This window comes from Dermacentor albipictus, chromosome 1 (genome assembly GCF_038994185.2).
Source record: "Dermacentor albipictus isolate Rhodes 1998 colony chromosome 1, USDA_Dalb.pri_finalv2, whole genome shotgun sequence".
Classification (NCBI taxonomy): Eukaryota; Metazoa; Arthropoda; class Arachnida; order Ixodida; family Ixodidae; genus Dermacentor; species Dermacentor albipictus.
In genome coordinates, this window is record NC_091821.1 from 401,007,432 (window position 1) to 401,030,668 (window position 23,237).

The window sequence follows — 23,237 nt, forward strand, 5'->3', positions numbered from 1 at the left end:
AATACCATACCCGGTCACAAAGGACACATTAACGTAGCAAACTATAATGCACGCTTAGCTGGAACTACTGCTATATCACGAAGTTCTATCGATACGATAACTGCGTTTTTTATAATTTTGTTTCCGCGAATGGTTCGCGACAGAGCGTCACTCGTAGCGCTAAGGACGTCTGGGTCACGAAATCTGATCATGCAGAAACAAAGAGCGCGGAGGTTTTCTTTTTCCAACATCTGGGAAAAGAAAAAACGCCCTTTGACTGACTGACTGCCATTCCTGCAATTTCAGGTAGATGGCGCTGACGCAGCTTGCACGCGTGTATCTTTACGAGCCGTCGAGTATTGCGCCTACGAGTAAAAGGCACGGGGTTTTCACGCGGTGGCAAGAGAAGACATAACGTGCCGTACGGCGTCACACGTTACGGCTATACGGAGGAATGCGTGTGGAGTCGGTCGCCCCTCGCACATGGACACCGAAGGAGAGCGGGCATAAAGCAACGAAACGCAGCGTTGGCGTACGCTCTTGTTCCCTCTGTAGAGAGACGGGGGAGGGAAGCTACGCGGTGAAGTAGATAACACGTACACACGGCAAAGGCGGGAAGCGAGCTTTGACCAAGGTAATAAACAAACCCATCTGGGCCACGAGGCCCTGCAGTCGTCAAGTTATTCTTGCTGCGTACGTGTGGCGGTAAGTGAGAATACGATCCCGTTGGGGGAGACCGCAATAGTTCAAAATTCAAAAGGGAAAGCAATTATATTGGCGTGCTAAGTAACTGTCACCACAGGTACTTAATTGGAAACATTGAGCCAGTTTGAGTCCAGCCAACAGTCTGGCAGTTATCTTTCCAGTTGTCACAATTGGCTTGTCGCGATGGCTTGGCGAGCGCTACGTTAGTACACTGCTTAACAATACCTCGCGGGATCGGTATCAGAGCGCGTTTCATTTCGATGTGATCAGGATGCAAAAACCTGCTAGGAGTGAGTGAGTGAAACAAATTTATTCGGTCCACAATAGATGCAAGTAAACTCTTCACCTGGCTAGGCCCACTCGGGGACCATCAACCTACTTGGAAAAAAAAAAATATTCGCGGGGCCGTAACATTCATACTGGGACGGATTACCAGCGAAGCTGTTTAGGCGACATACGTGGGCTGCATACATTATAAAATCGTTCATTTTTTTTTCACGCGGCACCACACTACGCTGACACGAGCACCGCCACGCTCATCGCACCTCCCATGCATATGCAGCAACCGCTTGCTGCAGCTGCACCGGCACCTCCGACGCGCGTGACGTCATAACCACAGAAGCGCAGGCCACGTGCGCCACACTGTTTCCCCCTCTCATTAGTCGTCAAGCAGGATTTAAAACGAATAAAGCGCATCAAGGCCAACTTGCTACACTAAGTGCGCTTTCTTTATGTATATAATATATATAAACCAGAAGAAAGAGGATCGAGTGGCGGCGCTGGCTAACACTCCCGAGGTTCTACTAGGAAACATGAATACCCAAGAAGGTGGATGGGGAAACGGCGTCGCGGTAGCTCGATTGGTAGAGCATCGCACGCGTAATGCGAAGGTTGTGGGATCGTTCACCACCTGCGCCAAGTTGTTTTTTCATCCACTCTCATTTTTATTCATTTACCGTTTCTTTATTTCATTTATTATGCAGGAGTGGAGCCCTGGACTAGGGGCCCATCCATGGCTGAAGAGGACCCAAGCTTCAAGAATGAAGACTTCGGCCTCGACCCGCTAAACCCTTAAAAGAGTCAATAAAGTTTTCCATTCCATTCCATTCCCCTATGTTGCCTTGGTGTCAGTGTTTGTTGGCTTCTTATGATATGACATATATACACCCATGGCATCACAAAGGAAATTACTCGTACTTACTAATTGCATTCAGGAAATGATTAATTAATGGCAGTGAAAGTGGGTGGAAAAAACAACTTGCCACAGGAGAGGACAACCCCACGTCTTCTCATTAAGGCAGGCCTACTTACGCACGCCGTCAATTCGCCTTGCGCCGCCGTCCGCAGCAGCTCGCGTCACTGCAGCGCTGTCGCCAATACTGATCGGATCGAGTTTCACGACACTAATAACGACACCTTGTCTGCGTGGACACGAGCAAGTGGCACAATGCTTACGCATACTTAGACAACTCCGAAAGGAGTTTCTGCGTTATTTATTTTTTTTTTAACGTTTTGGCGAGCGTGTTTTATTTCGCCGGTGTTTCACCCTCGCCAAACTGGTTGCCGTCGAACTCTGCAATATTAAGTATCGCTTCCAGGAAATTTCAGACATGATTTCCAGCCTCGCGACTCATGCTGGCAAGCCCTTGTCAAGAGCATACAAACGATAAGGCCACACAAAACTAAAGGATGACCTCTTCAAGCCAAAAACGATGACTTTTTTTTTTTGGTCACCGAACCGAGTGAAAAAAAATATACATGGAATTATCGGGTGTGCTGCGTTATAATACAAACGGTAAGCTGAACACGTAGCAAAAGTAAGCAAAATGTCAATACACTGAACAATTTGCTTTCGCTGCCTGTGTTATGCGAATCATTATTCAATTTTATTGTTATATTATGCGGAAGTTGTAACGAGCCCAGAACGGCTGCCAGAGATTGAAAACGGGAACCGAAATGGAAAAAAAATGCATAAATAGTGATTCACGGCGCTCCGTAAAGTAGGAAGCAGGATGTGACCAGTACAGCAACAGACCTCTGCTTCACTGACTCGTTTGACAGGTTTCTTGTGTACACATAGCACTCGTTACATTGACACTGCGGCCTCAGCGTGACATGACACAGGGAGGCAGTCGCGGGGCTGTGACATTGTCCCGATGCCACTCCGGCTATTTAGAGGTGTTTGCTAGAGGATCGCCTAAACTGTGAAACACGTTGACAGCGACGTTAAAAGGAATTGACGGCAGATCACACCGTCACCGTTCTGAATCAAGTCGAACAGGGAGAAAAGAAATAGGCAGGAAAAAGAAGTGATAAGCCGGCAAGCAGGAAGCGGAGCATTTGCATGCGCCGATATACATTTAACACACGAAGCTTTTACACACACACACGCACACACAGAGAGAGATACTGGAACAACAAATTGCAAAGTTTGTGCTATATAATAAGTTTCAGTGAGGCAAACAGCGAGCCTGCTCTTCGGAACCTCGGTGAGTGCTGCAGCAGCTGCGGCATGCGCGCTTTCTAATCGACGAACAAGCTGTCGCACGTACTTAAAGCAACATCTCGGAAACGGAGTTGGTGCTCCACGGGACTTGCGTGAAACGCAGTTTCAGAGTTTCCTATGGCGTACCGGCGCAAACATAGCCCGAGCCTAATGCGACGCGCCAGTCGGAATCTGTAACCGTGTAAAACTTGCAAAAATGCACTAGAGACAAGGCTACCCAATCCTAGTCTCGAGGCAGCGAATGCTGCCGACTTTTTTTGGTTAGTTTTGTTAATGCCATCGCGGAACTGCTGACTGGCTCGCAGGCACAGGTGAGAGCGTCTTATCGTTGCGATAACTGATCGACACCGTGGCAGGTGCACACACCCGCGAATGAACTTTCACCAACGATATACGAGTAGTGCTCTTAAGCAACTGTAAAATATCTGCAGATTTTTTGGTTTTTTACAGCGAAGCTGTATATGGCTAAGGTTCCGTGCGTTTTTGTTCTCCGTGAACAAAAATTATCATCATCAATTATTTTAAAGCATTCAGCTTCCGTCGTAATGCGATTGGGAACCGAATGAGAGACTTCCTCGAACTGCTTCATCCCAACAGAGCAAGATAGCAACTGACGTCGGCACCAATGGCTTTAGATCGCTGGCCTTTCCAATTCGAAAACGGTTATTGTAACCATGCAACACTCGCCAGGCAGAAGCGCACACGAATTAATATGTAATAATATAAAAGCATCGACGTGTCAAGCACACATGCAATCGTTTCGTCTATTCCTATATTTCTTTGTTTGCACCGTTTCTTCGTCTGCTATTTTACAGTGCTACACATTGCGCCAGCGTTTTTTGTTAGCACTGTTGGCGTGAACGTTATAGCATGGAATGAGCTGGCCTGAATTGCATTGTAGTGCCACTGCGCGTGGGCGCCCTGCACTAGTTTTTCATAAACTATGTGTGTATATATAAGTGTCTCGGTGCATATGCGTATGAGTGTACAACAAAATGCTCCCTTTACCTTTCCCCCTTACAGAGTGGCCCGTCGGGCTCAGCCTGGTTAGCCTTCACGGCCTTTCTGTTATAATTTATCTCTAATTAATTCGATGATGTAATTAAATTTTGGCTTTCAGCGACCCAAAACTGCACAGTGAGTTATGAGAGACGTTAAGGGCTCCAGATTTAGTTTGACCACGTGCGGTTATTTAACGAGTGCCCAAAGCACGGCACACGAGCCTTTCTCTTTTTTTTTTTTCATGCCGCCGCGGCCGGGGTCGAGCCCACGACCTCGCGCTCAGCAGCGCAATGCCATAGCCGCTGAGCTACCGCGGTGGACTATATTTTTTTCTGTCTCTCTTGCTCATGAGAGAGCATATGTTTACGCCAAGGGGGTCCGTTAACGTGAGTAGCTAAACTGGGTGCTAAAGCATTGCGATAGCCTATAGCGCCGTTGTCACGCGTGCATTTGTCAATGAAAGCAGTCGCCTTCAAGCTCAGCGAGTTCCCACGGGCAGGTTGAAATGCGCCACAGAGCGTAACGGCGCCGAGAGCGACTGTCACAGCCATTTAGCCTCTGAATGGGGCTTCCGGCGTATGACACCGCACGTGCTTCCACAACAGGCCGGCTACTTATTGCCAAGATTTGCAATCAATCAATCAATCAATCAATCAATCAATCAATCAATCAATCAATCAATCAATCAATCAATCAATCAATCAATCAATGACAGCTCTAATTGACTATTCCGGCTGGGCGTGTGAGGCTTGGTAGAGTCTGAGAATCTGAAAGACTTCGCGCGGGTTACCCTAGAACATTTTTTTGTTTATGATCGGGCAACAGAGAAAAGGCTCGCCTTGGTGGTACCTACGTGGGACTAGCCGGGTGGCGCGGGGTCTTCCCTGCGTCTTCTCTGGACGTAATAAAGTTATTTCACTGACTCACTCAGCAGAGGGGAACACCCAGTTTGCTAGCCTACGCTGCGCAGAGAAGGGGAAGTAAAGTTATAGGAAAGACAGAAAGAAAGTATCACAGATACACAAACACAGTCGGTCACTATCACCGCATAGCACAGTAGATATGCACTGTAAACATCAGTTCAGGATACAGTCACTTGTTCAAGACTACTGTCCTTAAAAACTGCAACAATGCCCTCGTCGCCCTCGGCTGCGATAGATTTGATGTCGGCATTCTAAAACGATTTCCTCTGTTAAAGGTATTTGATCAAATCCCTATCGCGATTGCAAGCGATCGTCTCTGTAAATTGCCGCGAGGACAGCTACGGAGAACGCGTTGAAGTCTCTCCTCGCTACCACAGCCATCACACGAGGCGTCAGCCCACCCGAATCGCAAAGCGAAAGACTTCGTAAAGACCACTCCTAGCCATATTCGACGAAGCGGGGTAACCTCGCGTCGGCAGAGGCCATCTGGGATGCGAAGGTAGAGAGAGAGAGATGAACTTTATTGCAATGGAAAAGATTTGAAGGAGGGGTAGTCGGAGCCTCTCAGTCCATGGCCCCACTGGCCTTTGCCGCCTGCCTGACCTGGCTAATTAAGGACTTGTCCTGCCAGGTCGGAGCGGGCGAGCTGTGCCTCCCACTGCTCCATTGTCCTACTGGTATTTGGCCTATGAGGGTGCTCAGTGCACTCCCAGGTTATGTGTATTAGGGTAGGTACGCCACCGCACCAAGGACAGTTGGCCCTATAACGAGTGGGATGCATGGGGTTTAGCAACTTTAAATGGGGGTATTCCCCGGTCTGTATTTTACGCCAATCTATGTAGTGCAGCCGGTTGCCTTGAAAACTTCGGGTGTTCCACATTGAGAACGCGATATCCCCTGTGAGCGTCGGGCAGCTGAGTTTGCTGCCCCGAGCGTGCTTCTTGAGGATACTAGGCACGTATTACATCCCTGCAGGTGTCACACCACCGCGTGACATGCGACAGCGTCATTACTTGACACACGCGGACATTTCCCAGGACCTTGGAACAGAAATGGGGACGCAATCCGAGTGACAAAGACACTTGCTGCTATGTTTGCATCTGTCAGGACCGATTTGACACTATTTCACCTTTAATTATTCCTGCTTGATTGATCTATATTTGCTCTACTTTCATTATTTTATTTTGTTAGCCTTCCGTTGAAGTATCCTTTTCACGTAACCTCAATCGTCCGAAGTAGCCAGTCCTGCATTTGAAGCAGGTCTAACCTCCTAGAAGAGCGGATAACCGGGCCAGTTGGTATAGATGCACGGTTGATTGGAAGCGCAAACACGAGCAGAACGAAGAGCGAACGAAACGCAACGAGCGCAGTTGTAAACTTTTAGTTGCAAATGGAATCTTTTTCCTCGCGACAGAAAAGGAAAAAAAAAAAGAATCGCCTAGCTGCGTTCATCCCCGGTGGAGCAAGATGTCTGGCCCGCCATACGTATGGCGGAAGGGCTGAAGCCAGCATTTTCGCCGCGAGCCATAAATGTTGTGGGTTCAAACACCCGATAGCGAGCGCTGCGCTGAAGTTTTAACTGCACCGAGGTTACAGCACTCGTACGGCGGGTCGCGACTTCGGCGGGCCGGCGGGTGCACAAGCGCGAGCTTATCGGACTGTCATCATGGCGAATGATTTTATAGCGTCATCAACCGGTGCTGCGGTTTCTTTTCCTTCCAGTGTTTCTCCTTCGCAAGATTACTATTTTATCGCTCACATTTTCCTTTGCACAAGAAAAAACACACATACAAGGCGTAGCCAAAAATTTTCCGCCGAGATATCGGGGAGAAAACGAAACGGTGTGACAACGACGCAAGGCATGGGGAAACGATTCGTACACAAAGCCCCTCTGCTCGAATGTCTGCTTTTCATTGTTCGTGCGTCGTCATATCAGTTAACCCGACTTTAGCGTAATCCCACGGAAGCATTCTCATTTAGGAAATGGTCGAACGACATTTTGCCCTCCGCTTTCTTCTGCACACGTTTGGCTGGCAGACCAAAGCGAGACCCTGCAGAACCCAGAGCAAGGAAAACTTTGCACTTAAAAAAAATATGTGGAGCTTAACTATACAGTGGGTTATAAGGGACGCGGTAATGAAGTCGGTACACACACGCGTCTGTGCACACCAGCAATAAGCAAGCTATAGAAAAACAAGAATGAGAACACGCCAGCCCTTCTCACTGCTGCTGCTCGCGGTCCAGAGGGCGGCTATCCGGTCATAAACAGTCAAGTGAGCGAGACACGTGGTTTTGGCAAGAGGAGCGATTATTGTCGGCGTACGCTTTCGAAGGATCAGTCACACGCCTTGGTAGGCACTGATAAGGCGAAAGAAGACATCACACGCTGATACGAAAAGTTTGCTTAGGCAAATAGTAAATAACACAGGCGATCCGCGAAGAATTGGGGACTAAAAAAAAGTTTACACCTTTTGGGGCTTATTTTGTCCTCAAACAATAATCCCCATCTGCCGTGCTTGCGTTTCCTGTCTTGAAAACTCGGCGCTCGCTACTTTCCTGTAGAGAATGCTCTGTCAAGCATGACAACGAGCAAACCGTTGGTGACTAGGAAGTACCGGGCTCGCAGCGTTAAAGAAAGCAAAGGCGGGCAAGACGACGGTTATTGTTTGGGGACAAAATACAACCCAAAGGGTGCAAACTTTTTTTTAGAGTGTTGTGCAACGCGATACCAGTGCTGCGGCATGTCTTACGTTACGTAAGTCAGTCAGCGCATTCAACGCTTCCTCACTATGGCCGGCGATGGACGGAAGATTAACGGTTCGCAGTCGAACTTCGCTGAAACATTTGATTCTCTCGCGCGCATTCTTAAAACTTACCAGGCGCCATGCTTACCGCGTACGCACACCCAGTCACTCTTGCTGCTGTCGAAACTGCACATAATTCTTTCCCACGCTTCTGGCGGGCGACATCACGACATTTCTCAGGTGAGTTGAATTCTGTCTGCTTCTGTTTACCCGTGATAAATTTGGAGTGGTTCGCCGTTCCTGACTTAGTGTTTCGTTAATGTGAATCGTATGTGTGGCTTTTACAAGCAGACGCGGGAAACACCGATCCCTGGACTTGCGGGGCATCGTGTAGAAAACTGGCGCTTTTCTTGGCGTACCTACTGGATAGAAAAAGAAGTGAAGAGGATGCAGCTCGAGAGCATCTTGCAGGCTAAATCTAACATCATAGAAGAACTGTAGCCATCAACAAAAACAAATTCCTCTGAAAATTTAGTAGGGGCGGTGGATGCGACAAGAACGAAGCGTCTGCAGCTCGCTGTGTAATAGATGCTTGAGCATGAGGCTACAAGAACGTATAGCTTAAGACTATAGATAGTGCAGAACGACTTCAAACGAATATATACAGCGAAAAATAAACAAAACAAATTGCGGGGTTGTTCCGAAACTGCACAATCGATTATACGCCGTAGCGGGTGTCTCGGGATTAGGAAACTTCAACTCCCCGGCGCTCTTTAACGTGCACCTCAATCCAAGCGCACAAGAAATATTTCGCACTCCGCCCCCTTCGTGACAGGGACGCTCCCGCGGCTGGGAAACGAACCCACGACCTTGCACTCGGCAGCAGCGTACCATGGCCGGCCACCGAGTCAATCCAACGCATACGCCGATAGCTAGCATCATCGAACGAAACCACACCATCCTTTGCTCGGACACGCACTAGCAGCGCTACTAGTCGAACAGTTTTCAGTACTCACTGAACGTGCGGTGCCGAACTAGACGGAGAAGTTTTTGCTCTCGTGCACGAATCGCTGCTGCGTCCGAGCTCGTACGCCGACTCCGGGGTGGCAGCGGAGGACGGGCGGCGACCGAGAACCGAGAGCAGGCAGTCGGAACCTCCCGCGCTGGACGAGTCGCGCAGCGCAGCGTTCGACGCACTCGGCTCGACGCACACCGCACGCTCGCTTTTTCGCGCGCTTTCAAGGTCGGCTGCGGACTGGCGGCGTTGCGACGGACGGACTGCGGCAAGCGCTTCGTGCACGCTCTCTCCCGGAAGCCGCAACAGCGCAGGCCGGCACAGCTGAGGCAATGCCGGCGTCCACGTGATCAGCGAGGAGAGACGCGACGTCGTTGCCGTCTGCGGAAGTGACGTCGCCGCCTGCCGTTGTATTTGGATTCGTTCGCTTGAGTTATCGCGTATTTTTTTGCTTTTCTTTCTTTACTACCTTTCGTTTACAGCCACGGCGGGCACGGATGGAGCGGAAGGGTCGAGAGAGCAGTTGTTAACCTCTCGCAGCTGGTGCGGTGTCTATTGTTTGTTCGCCTTTTTCGTCTTTTTCTCACGGTCTGTTTCTCTGCGTCGTTTTGTCAGGCGGAATGTTTTTGAACGTTCTGTTTCCCTTACTCGCTCCAGTGACAGACAAGACCGCTGATATCTATTGCCCAGCAAATACTACCAGTAGGGTTCAGTGTCACTATAACGATCTGTTTGTACGAGAGAACAGCGCCCTCTGCTTTTCATGGCAGAAAATGTTTAGCCTTATCAAAGACGATAGGTTCGACAAGCGTGACTGATAGACTACTCGAACTCGCAAGTGTATGAAGAAAGCTTTTTGTTCAGTTCCCGCCGTGATGGCGTAGTGGGTATGGCGTTGCGCTGCTAAGCCTGAAAGCGCGAAATCGAACTCCCGGCCGCAGCGGCCGCATCTACATGGGGACGAAATACAAAAGCGCCAGAGCATTGGATGCACGTTGAAGAATTCGAATTGGTCGAAATTATTCATTATATCGGGGTTTTAGCCATTTCTGTGTGTGCGCGCGTGTGCGTGTGTGTTGCAGTTTTGCAAATTGCAAATTTTACTTATACAGTGGAAGTTCTAAAACGCCGTCTAGTGGTCGTTTTAACGAAAAAGAAATTATGGGGTTTTATGTGCCACAACCACTCTTTGATTATGAGGCACGCCCTAGTGGAGGACTCCGGAAATTTCGATCACCTGGGGTTCTTTAACGTGCACCTAAATCGAAGTACCCACGGGTGTTCCCGCATTTCACTCCCGCCGAAATGCTGCCGCCATGGCCGGGATTCGATCCCGCGACTTCGTGCACCGAAATAATTTTTCATATCTGTTTATTATTACATGAGATAGAAGTTCCATGCCATGTTACCATACCGCAAGGTGCCTCCAGTTGCGTCCACAAGCGATGGTCTTTTCCCTCCCTTTCCCGTACCGGAGCCGAGAAACCGCGTCAGGATCCCGTGACCAGCACCGCCTGCTTTTAATGCGATTAGCATTCATAGCGCACCTCCTGCCCATTCCGGGATCTATCCGCGCCTCTAATCGTTTTCTCGCAAACCTAGCTCTGTGGACTCAGGTCCACAGACCTAGCCTAACCTAACCTAACCTAACCTAACTATAGTCCATGGTCGAATGGGTGGCGCGTCGGGCTGATGCTGGGGGCACAGGGTCCGAGACCAATCGTCGGACCAACTTGGGTATGTCACTGCGTGTTTGGCACTGTGTACCTATGTGCCGCTCTTCAACGAACCTCCTTGACGCCGACGTGGGCCACTGGGAATGCGGGACTAGGTACGTGACATTCGGAACGCGCACACACGGTCGCACCGCGGATTGGCCAGTGAGAAAAACGCTTCAGGGATTATTCGCACGGTGTCTCCGTACGGCTCCGTCTAGGCGGAGCCTATGTTGGCAGCTTTTACTCGCGCCATTAAAACAAGCCCATTTAAAAGCAACAGGACATGTTGCGTGCCTCAGTGCACCAATCGAGCGGCGAAGGAGGAAACACGTCTTCATCCCTTTCCGGCAGACGCGTGTCTAAAGAAGTAGTGGGTGGTGAATATCCCCATAGGCAAGCCTGTGAGGGCGCCAATGAAGGTTTGTATCGTGCACTTTTTCTAGGCCAAACACTACTTCTGGGGCGACATCGATAAGAAATATGCTAATTGTCGACATCGATCCCGAAAACATAAGCACTAAGCTTTTACGGCGGTGCGGCTCTAGCATGCGTGAACGTCCGGGAGGTTCAAGGCGACAAGAAAATACAAGTGAACGAGTTCACGCCTATGCTAGCTCTGCGACGTGATAAGGTTGCCGGAACGCCACCGCAATAGTTCGTTATTTGTAGACCTGTTAGGCAGCTGTGTCTGGTTTTCGAGTACCAGCGGAAACTGAATGGCGCCTTAATTTTGAGAAGCGGTCGGTGGTTTTAATAGGCCGTATGCGACGCTGCGTACGTTCGCGAGACAGTGTTTTGAAGTATTCTCCCGTTCTATACTTCTTTTTTAAATTCTGCGCGTTTACGTGCCAAAACCACGATATAATATGACTAAGAAACCATGGAGGGTCCCGTGTTACTTTCTAGCGCGGTAGTTTTATGACGGGTTTTAAGGCGAAAGCCTTAGATCTTCATGTTTCAAGCTGGCGTTGTCAGGTGTACGGGAAATCGGAGCGCTCGTGCCACTGCCCGCGCTTTCGTTGTCGTCTTCCACATTCGCTGTCCCATCAACGCTGCTAATATGCCAAAAAAGGCACATTCAATTATTATAGAGTTAATTAAGACATCCGAACGCACGACCTTCGGTGTTAATTAGGGGGGAGTTGATTAAGATACCGTAAAAGAGGTAGCTTTAATTAAGACATTCGAACCCACGACCTTTAGTGGGAGAAAACAAGTAATAAGAAGTAACAACGCATTCAAACGAGAACGTCAAGTAACTTAATGGATGCCTCTTGTGCGCGTAGGCTTTTGCCTTAATTCTCTTTGTCGTATGCTAAAGAGAATGTCAATTCTTTAACGTTCTGATCTATTGCGCTTGAATAGCTATGCATACCACTCCTAGTTAGAGCAAGCACGTAATTTTTTTGTTATTCCGGTCATGACGCCCGCATTTCGACGGGGCGACATGCATATCCAGCACGACGTGGTTGCAACAAGCAAGTACACCATGGCGTGCAGGATATGCACGATAGTGATTTATACTCACGCGGGGCGTGAATTGTTGCATGTATTCTAGAATGAAATTTACGTATTTTACGCGGGGAGCGCGAAACGCGGACTCAACCCGCGCCGGCTGCCGACATTACGGGCAGTGCCGATTCCCGGCGCAACGCGCACCTGTGGCTGCAGTGCAACGGGAGAGGAGCCCGGTGGCCGCCTTTCGATCGGCCAATTTCGACCAGCCCCAGTGCACCACTAGAAAAACCTTTCAAGATTCTCTCCCGCGTTGGCCGAAATCGAACCCACTTCTACACTGCTTCCCCCTCCGAAAACAGTGCCGCCCGACGCTTTAACAAGCTGCGCCACAAATGCACTGCGTGTACGCGCCGCTCTGTGATGAACCTCTCGCCAGCTTGGTTGGTTGAGCACGTCACGCTGGGTGCGCGGCACAATTTTCAGCGTTCGCACGCACCATGCGCGCCTCGCATCTGGTTCTCGGCAGCGCTGCTAGATGGCGTAGCGTGTCCAGAAGAAAGCGCGAGAGAGAATCCCGGCTGCCGCACGGTGCGTCTCTCAGCGCATGCACCTGCCACGCCACGGATTTCGGAGGCCCCGCGCTGGCTTCACGGCGGCGCCCCCAGATGGCTCAGAGTGTTCACGGGAAAGCCTGGGAGAGAGAGAAGTGCCGCTGCAGTGCACGTCTCATGCATGAGGCGTTTCGACGATGGCAGTGTGTTGTTGTCCGTACACATTGCGTCTATGCTAAGCGTGTTACCGTCGAGAGTCATCGTAAGATGGGTTCTGCCAAATTTTCTTTCTTCTCTTTCTTTCTTGCTGCGCGCTGCACTTACGGTGACAGCGTTGCGCGTTCCGCATTGGACGATTTACCGAAGTAACGTGTCATCGTGAACGACGTTTCTAGAACAGCGTTTTACGTCAAGGCGCTTGTGCCGGTTACCTCGACTCGCTGGTTTGGGTTGGCGCTTCCTGGAGAGGGAGGACGCGTGGCGTGTGGCTTGAAATTTCAGCTGTTTTCGGCGGCGCGCGGCATTGTAATACTATGCAGACACAATCCTTAGCGTGCGAAGTATGAGCTTTTCCATATAGTATGGCCGAACTTGGTGAAGGCTCCTTTACGGTATCGTGTGCTCACCGCGTCACGCAAAAGCGAATGAGCACACCTTCACACACCCCTCCTCAAATTGTTTACAGGGAATTCGGGCTCACCTTGAGTGCGTTTTATTTATTTCTTATTCTGCGGAAAATCATGAGCAGACGAACGGTCGCTAAGCTCGTGTCATACTATGCTTAACACTAATGGTGGCATTTCTTGTTTTCCAGTTGCGGTGGATGAGAACACAAGGTCGGGGGTTCGATCCCTGCTCCGGCTATAGCCATAATTCGATGCGGGCGGATTGCAATAAAAAATGAAAAAAAAAGTGGTAACAATTATTCCGGAGTCCCCCACTGCAGAGTGTCTCATAAGCAGATTGGAATTTTGGAGCGTAAAATCCCAACGATTTAACTTAGTGCTGGATTAGCGTGGTGAAGGCAGCGTCACAGAGTCGTCGCAAGCGACCGGCGAGACACGCGGCCCGGCCTGCAGTTTGAGCACACCCCGTTCATCAAGCAGCACGTTAGTATTGTTACTTACACTTCATTTGTGCAACGAATGGTTGCGCAAGTATTTGCGCGTGAGGTGCCCGCTAGTACTATATCTCTCGCACTGTAAACGTGGCGGAAAGGGCCAGACGCACGCGCTGGGAACGGCGGACTGCAAACGCCCTTGATTGAAGCGGCGGCACATGGCGTCGTTTCGTGTTATTTTCTGGGACTTCCATGTTCGAATAGCTGCGATTGTTGATCGCTCGAGCCCATTCGGATTCTCATTTTCTAAACGCTTTAAGCGTGGATGGATGGATGGAGTAACTTTATAGAAAGGTCCTGCGAGCTACGGGGCGCAAGGTCCCATAGAGCGGGCTACTCCCACGTTGGGACCGGGAGTTGTAACTCCCTGGACGCATCGTGGGCTCGCTGGACAGCCCAGAGCTGCTCCGCCAGGTCCGTGCTGCGTAATGCGTCTTGTAGCCTGGCGGAGTCTTGATCTTTGTTTGCGTGGGTCCGACCACACGGCCAGAGCAAGTGATGTACGTCTAGTGTGCTATGGCAATTTTCGCAATATGATGTTTTGTATAGGTATAGGTATAGGTATAGGTATAGGTATAGGAAGGAATGTGTGATTTGCCATGCACAGCTAGTGGCGAAAGGGTGACGTGCCATTTTGTTTTCACTCGCTAACGCTGGGGCGCAATCTTCAATACAAACAGGTTCACTTTCCATCCAAATACAACAGCGACAACCGTAGAGCCAGTGTTGTCGTATCTAAATATACATAGAATCATATAGGGAACCCTCGCGGAACGTTTACCCACCTCTGAAATGTACCCACCGCCTGAAACATCGTTAAAATCAGTCAGAGGAGCTGTCGCACGCTAAAACCGAACGTAACGAAGTTATACTGTACTATTATTGCTTATGCGTAGCTTTTCTTCTAGTTCTGCTCCATTCACGCAAGGTGTTTTGTTTTTTTCCGTCCTGTTTATTAAGTTGCGCTTTTTTGTTTCATTATCTTTCAGTCAGTGTTGTTGTTCCGCCACATTTTGATTCTTGCTGCCTATTAATTTAACGCGCTTCTCTAGTTCGCCATGTAATTTTTGCAACCCCCCCGCCCCTATGTAATACCCTCGTTCTGAGGGCCTTTAGGAGTTCCTTGAAATAAAAACGAAATAAATACCTTTGCAACCGTACCACCCACGCGCCTCATTTTAGTATCGTTTTGTAGGGGAAAGCAGCCATTACACGAACGTGCATGTTTAGCGGGCGCGTGATCGATGGCGCTGTTGCCGCGTCGCGCATAACACAATCGGAGCTAAATACGGCTTCGCCCGTGGCGTTCGGAGAAGCGTAGCTCGACAATACGTCTGTTCATCCGAGCAAGAAGGGGTCGGGTTAGAGAGAGCTATGCCGTAACATGCATAACTAATCAGGCTTGGATTGGTGCTTATCGGGAATTACAAGGGCTGCACAAGTGCCCAATTTGTTACAGCTATTTGAAGCTTCCTCGGCTTCGACACGTGGGGTCCAGAAATGGCGTGGAGAGACTCGGGCAGCAAGACAGAGGGTTATCCGACCCCTTTAACAACGGTGGAAGTTGTCCTTCTTTATAGGAAGTGCGAGCATAGTAGACTGAGGCAAGCGCAGGAGTCCTATAGCCATTTACGAATCCAGCTGTGGGCTCCAGTGGCTCAAGGCAGTCTCGGCACGCCACCTGTAGCTAGGGGAGAGGGGGGGGGGGTCATTTCTTTATCCCTAGTGCCCAGACAGCCTCTACAAAACAAACGGGCCCACTTCGAAATGGTTCCACCGCAAAATTAGACCGTAAGACTCCCGCTAGTTGTAACGTACGTTAGGCATGTAAGCTTTCCAATGCGTGCATAAATGCAAAGTTTATTTGGTTATGCCATTTCTACTCTGGTTCCAGTGCACCGTCTACAGCACGCACAGGACCTTTAACGTACCCTCTGCGGCTGAGTTCCTGACACCCCCAGCCTACACATGGACATTTGTTTAAATTCTCCAAAACATTTATGCCTTGGATGGAAAGTGGCAATTCGCCTTGATTTCTAATCGATGTAGCAGTGATGGGAGCTTCCCTAAACCTATATAGCCTGTGCGGAACTTTTCAAGCGGCTTCCATTTTCCGATTTCAGAGTAGATGTTTTCAGTAACAAGAACATTTCTGAGAAAGGGGGCACCAGGAAGACCGGAACTGCTTTAATTGACGCACAGTTTCTGCTTGAGTCCTTAAAGCTTCGTACGTTTAGCGAAAGCTGCAAACCTCAACATGTGCATGACATTTAGTAGAGTATTATGTGAGGGTATTCACCGAGTGGACATGTGCGTTCCAGCTGCTGCTGAAGTGCTCATTGGCTGGGCTGGGGTACCCGCGAGGAAGAAACTGACGCCAACAGCCAGTTTTCTTCTCGCTGGTTCACCTCCAGCCGATCAGCAGCAGCAGCCGAAATGGACAGTCCACAAGGTGGACACTCGCACAATAGCCTCCTCCTCCTCTAGTGATCATGATTCAGCGGATACGCGAAGCAACAATCGCCCTCGAAGTGGGAATTCTTGCCTGAATTTCTACGGTCAGTTATGTTTAGAAACAAGAATTATGACTCTTGTTTCTTTTAGGGACGTGACATAAATTCGGAAAATAGGTTTGTAATCATCGTAGGTAATACTCCGCAACGAACCAGTGCTTATAAACTAAAAAATAAAGAAACAAAGAAAGGAAGCCAAGGCTCACGTATGCAATTGCATGGTCTTGGTAACGGGACAAAAATTCGCCCACGGATTGAACAAAAAGAACTACGAGTAAGAAGGTTCACAATATGCATGAAATTATGCAAAAAAGAAAAAGAAAGACGAAAAAAACCTCGTAGAATTGTTACGGACCCATGAAGTCCTATACAGTAACTCCGTAATCCGTATTACGTACCAAAAGACGCCGACAAAGCGACCATCGAAGACTTGCTGTCCTCTGCGGAGGCTCCTTTTTCATGCGGGGAGAGGGGGAGGCAGCAATAGTGACTTTTAGCGTGTCCGCTATTCCGGCAAACGGGGGTGGTTTAGGCGGATTGCCGGATGGTCGGGGGCGTAAACGTGAGCGGCCGGAGCGTTGCAGCCGCCTGGTGGCGTAGAGCTCAACCAGACAAAGACAGAGCTAAAATTGCAGCAACTTACTATATTCTGCTTCGCTGCTCGTGCAAATTTTCGGCAGTGACCTAATTGTGAACATGATTACGCCGCTGTACAAAATTTACACCAGCAGCTAAGCAGAACATAGTAGTTGGCTCTGTGTTTATGTGGTCGAGCTTTTCACCACCAGCTGGCGCCACCAATCTGGCCGCTCACGCTTACGCCCCCGCTCATCCGGCAAACCGCTTACGCTTGCCGGAATACCAGACGCACTAAAATTCTCTATTCTCTAATACCTCATTGTGTTCAGCATGTCAATGGTCTGCAAAGCGGAGTCCCTCTACCCAGGTTCCCTCTGCCGCCGTGCGACATCCTGGCTTCGCTCATTGCCAAGGTCGTGTCGACAACAGGCGAATCAGGAATTGACGCGGTGTCCGACGAGGTTGGCCACGGGAGTTAATAGAGAGTTTGAGCTTGTCTAGCGTTCCGGTAAACGCAGGAGGACTGGACGTTGTATCGGATGGGCGGGAGACGTAAACGTGAGTAACTGGACAGGTGCTGTCACCTCGTGGGGCAGAGCTGGGCCAGACAAACACTGGGCTAACATTGCGTCAACCAAGTGTGTACTACCTCGCTGCAGGTGTAAATTTTGAGCAGCAGGGAATCGTGGCACAATGACGTCTCCGCGACAATTTAGACCAGCAGCAAAAAAGAATACGCTTGTTTACTTCAATATTAGCTCTGTGTTTGTCCGTTTGAGCTCTGTGCCACCAGGTGGCTAGCAATGCTTCGGCTGCTGCTCATGTCTACGCCTACACCCCTCCGGTGAAACGCCTAGTACGCCTGAGTTAACCGGAGTACCGGACAACCTAAAACTCTATTAATTTTTTTGTGCCACGTTACCCAGGGCCAGACTGTCTGTCATCCACGACAGCACGGTGCCAATTTTCTCGCGTGTTTTTTAGGGTACGCTTCCCTTCAGGTCTGTCTGCGCATTTTTCGGCGAATGAGAACTTCTCGCTGGCGTCTGGCCCCCTGGACACACTTTCAGCGGTATTCGAGTCACACCGAAATCACAATGAAGGAGAAGAAGCGTAAAATTCGAGCCCACGCTGTTGTCGCTGAACGTGGCGTCAGCGACACTTTCTCTTCGAATATTGCTCATCACTTCAAGCCTCCATCTTCTTGTGAACTTCTGTGTTGTGGGGACAAACAAGTTGCTCGCGGTACAGCATTACCACTGAGAAAAATACAAGTCACGCTTTGACGCTTGATGGCACGATGGCTCTACGGCCTATTGCTCCTGAGTTCTGAGTACTAGGTCGCCTGTTCGACTGCCAGCTGTGGCGACAGCATTCCGAACGATACGCGATGCAACAGAACTTGAGTATACCCACGTTTCAGCGTCCGTTGAAGAACACATGGAGGTAAATTCAATCAGAAACACAGCATTATACCGCTTGTCTTATAGTTGCTCCTTTGCTTTGGGACATCGAACGCTATCTTTCATTCAACTATCCATATGCGACGCATGATCTTCGGAAAAGCGACTTCGCAGGATTAAATAGTAAACTGAAATGCCTCGTGGTGCGAGGCATGCACTAGTTCCCGCGCTTTTTCATGAAACCATAACATTTTTTTTTTTTCAGGCTGTAAGCTGCCTCATGAACTTGGCAGAATGCTCAAGTAACCTGCTCGACCGAGAGCAACCTTTTTTCTTTAGGAAATGGACTTGTCGTAGGTCTTAGTGAGAGGTAAAAAATCTGCGGGGCTCATTATTAGCAATTTTAATCGAACATTTGTCTTGGAATTGGGATCCGAGCTTCACGTGCCAGAGAGGCTCCACCGTCTACAGGAAGCTGTGCTTCACTAACAGTCTTTAATAACTAATGGGGTTTTACGTCGCCGAGTTGCACTGTGTATAGGACCCGTCGCGCTGGACCCCAGTGGATATGGCGTTGCGCTGCCGAGCTACCGGCCTCGGTAGCCGCATTCCGATGGGAGCAATATTAAAAAAAAAAAAGAAACGACAATCGTGTACTTAGATTCAAGTGCGCGTTAATGAACCCCAGGTAGGCAAAATTAATCGGGAGTCCCACGCTATACGGGCGTACGTGCCTCATAATCATGTCGGGTTTTTTTTTTACATGTAAAACCCCGCATTTATATTACATAGATGGGTAGCGGCTCAGTGGGCTACGAGGAAACTATTATTGGAGAGCTCCGGAATTCTTTTTTTTTTTACTACCAGGTGTACTGACGGACACTTTACTTAAGAAATCATTGTCTTCCGATCCCACCAGACTGCGGCCTCCGCGGCTGGGTCTTTAATTAACCATATGACTCTATCGTAGGTGTACTTGCTATGAAGTGCGATACTTGTTTTAATTTAGCTCAGATGCTATAGGCTTGAAACCCGATAAGAATGAACGACCGCTTGGTGATCTTCAATGTGCACGAGAACGACACACGGCCATTCTTGCATTATTTCCGAATGGGTACGTGGCGGCCGGGAATCGAACCCACCGACCACGGTGCTCAGCAGCGCAACGCCCTAATCACTGACCTATACCACGGTTCAACCCACCGCGGCGGCTTAGCGGCTATGTGGTGTTGCGCTAACGTGGTGTTGCGTCCGTCGCGTAACATACAGGGACGGCAATAATGTCGTGCACATACGAGCCGCCGAGCAAGGTCCCGGAACGCAACGGCGGCATCCGTTGTCATCGAATATCGCCCCTATCGACGCCCAGGCCTCCCCAGCACACTGCCCTCCACTGGTTTCAGCAGGTGGCGCGCAGACACGCCGTTCCGACCGGGGATGCGAGTCTCGCGCTGTTTATATATCGCGGAGGCCGTCCACACACGAGCGGAAGCTGTTGTCCGTGCGATGTTCTTGGCTTGGGGCGTCGCTTTTCGGTTTCGTGCCGCCGAACACACGCGTGCGGCGCCATACGCAGAAGCCACACGTGCGTGTTCGGCGGCCTCCGCTCCCCACGCATGCGGCCTCGCGAGCGGTCGCGCTCCGGCGGCGCGTCGGTGACGCGGTCGGACGTGACGAGCGTATATACACGCGAGTATCTCTCGGTTGCGCGTTTCGCCCTGCGCAACGGGCTCGCGCGCCACTCGTAGATGTCACCGTGTTGCAATGTCATTCACTGCACACTGGCGATAAGTTATTTCCGTCGTTATTGTCGCTTGCGAATATAGGTAGACAGCGGGTAAAGCTGAATGCCAGTGGGTCGGCTGTTCCGAATTCCAGGTGCAATGTATACACGTATCTCGTATAGGCCCGGCTGTTGAGAAAGGCAGATCATGCGCTAGAGCGATTCGGTAGAGGTTCCGGTGCCTACGCGTGCTTATAAAGCCGCCAAACGAAATCGGGTGCCCAATGTAATCCGAAGCCTTCCCCATTTGGAATCTTCCGTAGGCCTTTTGTTGCAATCAATCAATCAATCAATCAATCAATCAATCAATCAATCAATCAATCAATCAATCAATCAATCAGTCAATCAATCAATCAATCAATCAATCTGACGTGCCAACTTAACAGCAGCTATTAGGACTGATAAGCATTGTCAGTAAGAATTTTCAATAAGCCTTTTTCTTTTTTCTGAATGCCAATAGAGCGTGCGCGGATCCCCTTGCGCGAGGCGCATGCTGGTTTCACGGGGAGAGCGAACCAGGCGAAAGGCTATGTAGGAACTGCTCGGACTGCTAGGAAACAAAACACACGTGAGTGAATTGGAGCGCCGCACTCATGCTGTTTTCCTTCCCCACCACCACCCCTCAGCTGGTATTAACTATCTCATCACAGTCCCGAACCCCGTGAGCACAAGTGAAGCATGGTCGTACGGTACCGCTCCTACGGCCTAACAGTATTTGAAGTTATGAGTGGCGGCGGATCGACCGCTCATTAAGAAGGCTGACTGGGTCCCTCTTTCGCAAGAACTTCGCGCATTCACAGGGTCCACAGCATGCTGAAGTTGCGGTGTTAGTCAAGCACGCGTGCGCCCGCCAGATAAAAGCGTACAAGGTGTCCCGTGAACGAGTCGCCCTGGAAGGCGACCTGCGCGTGCCGCCGCTTACGATGCGCGAAGCCGGTTCCGACTCGTTCTCGCACGTGCAGTCACACCGTGCTTACGCCGCGCGACGCGTCGCGACCTTACAGACCGGGCCGCTTTTACATGTGGTTTTGATTCTGCTGGATTGGAGAACTCACAGAAAGATACGCTCATTACATACAATGAAATTACAAAACATTACTACATGGGAAGGAGGGAGTTTCCACCCCCTCACTATAGGCTAAACAGAGCACAAGCAGTTACACTTAGACAATTACAGGCACAGTCTTATTATTCACCTGCACAAATAAAGGAATGGTATGACATTACAGACATGATTATATGCAAAGCATGCAATAAGGAGATATGCATGCTTGAACATCTGCTCTGGGAGTGTGGGTCGCTCGGCCCTGGCGTTTCCCGGAATCGGTTTTTAGGAATGATAAGATCTCCAGATCATATCCCTCTGTCCTGGCTGTCCAGTACGCCCGTGATAGGGCTAGGAGGCTTGACCTCCCGGTCCCAGCATGGGACTAGCCAGGCAGGTGGCAACACCTTGCACAGGACAAGAAAAAAGTTTTTCCTCCTCCTCCTCCTCCTCCTCCTCCTCCTCCTCCTCCTCCTCCTCCACGTCGCGACTGAACTAGCCTCTTGACGCGTTGCTCGCTCTTTGCTGGCTCTTGGCAAGCTCTTTTGCCATGTCATCTGGCTCACAAGCATGAGTGGCCGACGGCATATATTGCTATCTGGTTTTCCGTATGCGCGTCGGTTCGTGGATGTCAACAAAGAATGAATCGAGTACACTCCGTGGCTTGTCGTTCCCACCCTCGTCCCGTCTCGTTGTTCTTCATTATGAATGAATGAGTTAAAGCGTGGGACTTGACACTTTAACTAACAAATCACGGTTATATGCAACAAAAGCCCACAGAAGGCAAGCAATGAGCACAGTGTATCCATGATACACGCACATTCACACCAAAGTTGCACATATGCATCAGTCTGCGCTGAAAGCACGTACCGGTAGCGAGAGAGTCCCACTGTTTAGCAATAAAATCTCAAATATAGGTCGCATACTGTTGCAGATAATTAGGATGCTTTTTCCAACAAGATAGCAAATGCCAGCCGTATATCATGCTTCGGCGGTGATAGCGGTATCTGGCTCGGGTACAAATGTGTTGCTCCGTTGGTGTAACACAGATATATATATGTGCGTGCGCGCGCGCGCGCGTGTGTGTGTGTGTGCGTGTATGCGTATGCGTGTGTGCGTGTGTGCGTGTGTGTGTGTGTGTTTGTGTGTGTGTGTGTGTGGATACATCATGGATGCATCCACACACACACACGTGCACACAAACTGTGTGTGTGTGTTCGGAAGGTTAATTGGCCAAGTCGCTAGATGACAAGAAAAGGCCCCTCGTAGGAATTCATGCAGCCGTGTAAGTCTGTGACACGAAAGGCGTGCCACGGTCCGTGATAACCATGCTCTGTTCTCCTTGGCGCAATCCCAAGTTCTTATTAAGACAGACCTAGCCCCGGGCACCAACATCAGTAACCGTTGGACAAATAAAGTTTATTCCTATCCTATTAAGACAGATAAGCATGTGTGCGGCTGTTGCGTACTGTTACAGCCTTGGACTCCAACTACTTGGTCGGGAACTCGACCACGTAGTGATTACCGTCCGGTGTTCTTGTAAGCGGACAAATGAGATTAAAGTTAATAACTTCCAATTGGTCCAGAGCGGGAGGAATGAGCTGCAGTGGTGCCATCTTTCCAGCATCTTAAATAATGTCCTTGACATTCAGATTGAGCACAAGGATGCTTGTCGTGTCCTTTTCACGACATATCTGGCTTTAGGACACTACATAGTCATGCCCATGTGATTATTCCAGACGGCCGCCTACCATCGACTCTCCAGACTATGTCGGAACAAACGCAATGACTCGGACCCAGGTGGCTGCACCCATCAGGATACGCGACCTTTCTGCCACTTTCAGTCGACCTGCGTCGCCACCGGGATCGGTGAGCCAGAGGACGTGAAGCTATGGGCAGAAGACTTATACGCTGGTCAGTGACGTCCGATACGTAAAGCCGAGATGCCTTGAAGGTTCCGAATGCAACCTTTCAAGCTCGAAAATAAACATTTGTACTGTAGCGCATAACTATCGATTGAAAAAATGCCGAACCAATTCGACGACATGGGACTCCGCCGTTCACTTTGCGCATTTAATTATTTTGTTCCGTTACACAATAGCTCCTGCGGTCTCTCCACAGGCAAAGCAGACGCAACACGTGGTTCCTCTTGACCACAATACCACGTGAGCAGCGTCCCGAGACTGCACCAGT

General features: G+C 49.8%; 1 protein-coding gene across 1 annotated transcript in view; it reads right to left on the reverse strand.

Annotated features, from left to right (window-relative positions):
• Nucleotides 1–9,194, reverse strand: part of LOC135918755 (uncharacterized) — a 59,873-nt gene extending 50,679 nt beyond the window's left edge. Inside the window, exon 1 of the mRNA XM_065452431.2 lies at nucleotides 8,876–9,194. The gene's annotated coding sequence lies outside the window, so the exon portion shown is untranslated. The remainder of the gene's footprint in view (nucleotides 1–8,875) is intronic.
• Between the last annotated feature and the right edge of the window lie 14,043 nt (nucleotides 9,195–23,237).